Source organism: Clarias gariepinus, chromosome 11, assembly GCF_024256425.1.
Source record: "Clarias gariepinus isolate MV-2021 ecotype Netherlands chromosome 11, CGAR_prim_01v2, whole genome shotgun sequence".
Classification (NCBI taxonomy): Eukaryota; Metazoa; Chordata; class Actinopteri; order Siluriformes; family Clariidae; genus Clarias; species Clarias gariepinus.
This window is the reverse complement of record NC_071110.1, coordinates 12,709,757-12,715,756: the sequence shown is the minus strand read 5'-3', so window position 1 is coordinate 12,715,756 and position 6,000 is coordinate 12,709,757.

Genomic DNA, 6,000 nt, shown 5'->3' with positions numbered 1-6,000 from the left:
ATCCTCGCTCATCAGCGCGCTCTACAGCCGGTGTGACGTCACCTCGAGCGCTGCGATTGGCTGACCGCCATGGCCGCGTGCACAGGAGGCAGAAACTTTGTTTCACAGAACAACTTTTAATTGTGCAGAGACAATACATAACTGTACTTACTAGCTATACTTCTTTTTTACTGGATACCTTTCTGAATGTATAGCTCCAACACTAAAATGAGCTTAGGGAAGAGGTGGAATTTTGGGGAGACGAGATTTGTGCCTGCATCATGCAACTAGACCATTGTTTTTTCCTTCACTTTAGTAGAGGCAGGAAAAATATCAGAATCAAAAACAAATCGGACGAGCATTGTGCAAAGTTGATACATAACACATGTGTAACTATAGAATATTTAAAGTACAAATATAAATTAACTCACCATCTATATCGCTTTACCCTGTACAGGGTCAATGACGGGCCTGGAGCCTATCCCAGGATACTCAATGCACGTAGCAGGTACACCCACTTCATTCCAGGGCACACAGATACTCACTCACGTGCATCTGCATGTCTTTGGACTGTGGGAGGAAACCGGAGTAGCCAGAGGGAACCCACCAAGCACTTGCAAACTCCAGGGTAACCTGTACAGGGTAAAGCGCTATAGATGATGAGTGAATATAAATCTCCAGGGTACGGGTTTGATTCCCATCTCTGTGTGCAAGGAGTTTGCATGTTCTCTCAGTGCTTAGTGGATTTTCTCCAAGTTTCTCCCACAGTCCAGACCTGCCGATTGGGCTAACTGGCATTTTTAAATTGTGTGCCCTGTGTTGGATTGGGACCCTGTCCAGGGTTTACCCCGGAGTGGTATAAACGATGAGTGAGTGAGAGTATCTAACACTTACTCGTTTCATTACAGTGAAGTAAGAGAGTATACTGCCATCTGCTGGTCATGGTATGGGTTACAATAAAATGTCAGGATTCTGATTATTATAGAACATCAACATAATGTATAGTACGTTTCGAATGACCAACTTCCTTGTCTTAAATGTAAAAAAAAAAAAAAAAAAGATATAAGCTGGCTATTTTCTCTAAATTTAGGTTTCTCAAACCACTTCCACTCATTGTGAAATATCAGAATATCTTGAGCTTGAAAAACAATTCTAAATCTATTTAAGAATAAGTTACACGCAGCTAGTGATAGTTGATTGGAAACTCCCTAAATTACCACATGGGACTTAAATAAGAGAAAGATATGGATTAAGAACGCATCTGAAAATTATGATCTGAAAAAGCAAATAGCAGATATAATAAACATACAGTATGTTTTTTAGGTTTTTGTACACATCTGTGATTTAATTTATATTATTACTTTTAGAATTTGTCTGTTTTAGTGTAACGTGAATGTGTTAGTTTGAGTGTCTGTGTTTCTTAAGAGTGTCGCTTTAAGAGCTCTGAGTATCACCGCTGCAGAAGATGCAGGAGAATCATTCCAGGGATGTAGAATGTCCTGGAGCACAAACTACACTTGCAACCTATACGTAAATTCAATAAGCTAGCCGACCTCCACAGACTGACTATCTGCGCTTGGCCTCATATTACCCTTGACATGCGCATTAGATAGCGAGGTAAACTTAGGAGCGAAAGCTGCAGAGCAGTGGGAGAATGATGATGGTGCTGATGCTGCGTGGAACAGGATATGGTGAGTCTGCATCCTCTAACTGCGGCAATTTCAGACGGGACACTGAAATACTACTGTATATATCCCTATCAGTTTCTCATTACATACAGTATTTAAGTTGAGCGTTGATAAAGGCTATATTATGGGATTTTGCTTTACTTATTAGTAGATACTGTGCTAAGCGTCCTTGTGCCGGGGTTGAATGATGTCATCGGAGAGGAGAGCATCATACTGCGCCACAGATTATTACAAAACAGACCGACTGTACATCAATAATCATATAAGACAGGCTATACATGCTTACATGATGTATTTATTTATTTTTACATAACATTCATTTGTGATAGCCAGCTAGAAACACAGGCACTTGGTCACATCTGATGGAAGGTTATTGATCTTTTTAAAGATGTTTTCAGCTTGTATTAAATTACATATTTAGTTTGCCCCTTAAATATTGTTTTATTGTTTGACCCTCTAATAAAATTCTTTTGGCCATTGAAAAAGCGCGAAATAAATACGATGCAGAAACGGGCCTGTGAAAGTTAAATCGGTCTTTCGATATGTGCGCGACTTGCGGCATTGCATGAAACCAGAAATATCACAAGAGAAATTATGCTCTTGCATGCAAAGTGTCAAAAATAATGCGATCATTATTTTGTCATTAAAATGCGTTTGATCCTACCTTGTATAGGCCTATATATATATATATATATATATATATATATATATATATATATATATATATATTTATTTATTTATTTATTTTGCAGAATCTGTTATTGCTTGCTTGCTTAATTATTTTAAACTCTGTGTCAGCAATGTTTCTGCCGCAAATAATATTAATAGTAATAATGATGATCTCTAGTTACGTAGCTTTGAAAAACGTTCGGGAAAGTTTGCGTATTAAATAGGTTTACCTTATTGACTATTATGTTTTGGATGGGGTTGTCATGTTGTTTCAACAAATTATTTAACGACACTGAACTATTGTATTTCCATCATCGTGTTAAGCATTTATTGTGATTATCTGAGGTCAAATGTAAGCCAAATACATCTTGAACAGAAAGTATTCGGTTAATACGTATACTGTATATACTGTAATACCATATATGCATCATAAGTGGAAAGATAATGCTTTCTAGTTGGCTTACACTAAGGAGAAATAGAGTGAAAAATGAATGCATGCACATTCACAGTTGAATTTGAGGCAGTATTTCCTTGGTGGTTATGTGTCAATATTTGTTCATGACAGCTTTCATAAGCAGAACGTGCTTAACCCTAAATAGTTAAACAACTACAAGTACCAGGATGCTTAGCGGGAGAAAGCCGCAAACTTAACCTCTTAGAATGATTCTGTTGTAAAAAAAAAAAAAAAAAAAAAAGACACAATGTTCCAATTACTTTGTTTTACTATTCACACCCTATTTATGTATGCTACTATGTAGCCAAATAGTATTAGCTATTATGTCCTACTATGCCGTAAAAAGCGCACTACCATACTTAGAAGCAGCTAGTGCTCAGTGCTCCACACTCTGCAGTAGAGTAGTACGCATAGGGTGGTTTTCAAAATAGCTTTCCATTAATAGAAACGGCGTGCTTTAACAACCACGGAAGGAGTATTTGTTTATCTCACACATGCGTTTTGTTTCTTACAGGACCGTGAAAAAGACATGATGTTGGACTGGTGCTGAACTTGAGCTTAAATCGGGAGTCGCTAACAACTAATCAGAAAGATAGTCATCTCTAAGGAGGCGGATCCAAGAGGAAAACACAGCTAAATACAGCCCGGGACAACGGAATCATGGGCTGACACGAGCAGGGCTTGTTTTCTTTCGCCATCTGAAGAGCCGGAGCGAATGAATGAATAGGAGGAGGATTGGCGGTTGAGAAGATAACGAAGTTTGAAAAACCACTGCAACATCGCAAACCGATGAAACAGAGACTGTCTGAACAGCAATGGCAACCAGTTCCGACGCCTGGTAAATATTGTTTAAAATAATGTTTAATCATGCTTTGTTTTATAACATAATATGATATGAGCCTGTTTCTGATTACGTTTTCTATTGTTGTTTAAAATCTAATGCTGCATTAATGATGAAACAGAGCATCAGGAGAGAGAGGGAGAATTAAATTACATTTATACACGGATTAGAAATAGCGGGACAGTGCAGTGTGAAGTGGCAGTTGTGTAGCAGTCCTGACGGGCCTATAATAAGAAAGCTAACATGCTTCTGAAAGCCGCGCCCTCTCTGAAACACTTCATCAGGGTGCTTATGTGCTTCAGTGCTTCAGGGTGTCCTTTACTCTAACATAGAGACACCATTTTGTACAAACAGGGTCCAAAAAAAAAAATGCTGTAAATTATACAGTAATTTAATGGCAGCAGAGTGATGTGTGAAATACTCAAAATTGTACAGTAGATCAAAGTAAGATATTTTATTATGCCATAATATCATCAAAAAGTATAACATGCTCAACTGACTGATGCCTACTACTACTACTATGACTACGGCTACTAGGGATGAAAATCATCAGGGAGCACCTGATAAGATATTCCCACAATACTGTACCCAGGTGTCGATTCGATTTGTGGCAGCACGGTGACATAGTGGTTAGCACTGTCGCCTCGCACCTCCAGGTTCTGGGTTTAATTCCCACCTCGGGTGCATAGAGTTTGCATAGAGTTTCATCCAGGTACTCCAGTTTCCTCCCACTGTCAAAACACATGCAGATTAGACTGATTGGCATTCCCAAATTGCCTGTAGTGTGTGAATGTTGACCGGTGGGAATTTGAATAAATACAAAGGGCACCATTGGCCTTCTCGGTCCGTAGTTGGACTAGATGAATGGATGGACTTGATTTGTGATTTCAGTTTTTGTTACAATTAAGCAAACTTAGCAAATAATTTGCTTCTACCACACTGTACTGTGAGAATAGTTTAGAATGTACCACCTGCAGGATTACAGAGGAACAGCAAAAAATTTTCACCTTAAATGAAAGCATTTATAAATAAAAAATGTATTTAAAAAAAAATCGATTTTGGACTCAGTGTGGCGATAAATGAAATGCCACACAAATGAATCACTATACACCATTGAATACATTTTTGCCCTATTTCTAACTATTACTACTACTACTAATAATAATAGTTTAAAATTGATGCCAGGTACAGCTGAGCTGAAGATTAAGGACCACGCTCAAGGACCAGATGTGCAGTGTGGGCATTTCGGTGAGTTAAGTCACTGATGGAATTTGTTGAGTCAATGCAAGTTAGTTGTTGTGGTTCTCTGGTTAAGGCGTTAGGCCACAGATCAGAAGCTCATGAGTTCAAATCTCAGCTGTCATGGATGGGTCCTTGAGCAAGGCTCTTAGCTTTCAGCTTAGACAGTACTTTTTATGTTTTTCAGTTGTTTACTGTAAATTCAAACCTGCTTCCAGTTTAATACAATCCTTTTTGGCCTTTGTTGTCTACAAGATACTGTACAGTGCTTCTCAACCCTGGTACATGTTAGTGTTTCCCTGCTCTGTTTCACCCACCAGGCTGTTGATTACCTGATAGGTTAAATCAGATGTGCTGGAATCTGAGACAACACTAAAGCGTCAGGACCTGGGATGAGAACCACTGGTTTATTATAAAAGTCATAATTGTGCTTGAGCTTACTTTGTATTTAAGTGTTCGTGTGGCTGGTTAATTAAATACTATTTAAATAATGCATTCGAGTAAAGCAAGACAGACCAGTATGGACCATGGTTCATTAAGAATAAACTGTATTGCCGCACACAGTGGTGTAGTGGTTAGCACTGTCGGCTTGCACCTCCAGGGTTCAGGTTTGATTCCCGCTTGGTGAGTTTCCTCTGGGTACGCCGGTATCCACCCACAGTCGAAAGACATGCAGATTAGTCTAATTGGTGCTTCCAAATTGCCTGCAGTATGAGAAAGAGTATGTGATTTTGTATATGTGTGTGTGCGCCCTCTGATGGATTGGCACTCCATTCAGAGTGTACCCCATCTTGTCTCCTAAGACTCCTTGGATAGGCTCCAAGCCCGCTGTATACAGGATAAAGTGATATAGATGATAAGAGAGAGGGAGAGAGAGAGAGAGATTGTAATGCCGCATTTTGTGTATTTGATACAGTCTTACCATGCAGCCAAACCTCCTCCAGTTCAACTGCAATAAGTGTTTCCTTAATGGCTTCCAGGATAATTAAATTTGTGTGCAAGGGCTAATGACATAGTGGACATCATTTATTTCTATTAAGTGGTATGATTAATGATGTACTGTCAAAGCCTGCAGATTGCAGCAACATTTATTCAGTGAAGCAAGTAAGCAAATTAAAAGTACTTTTCCC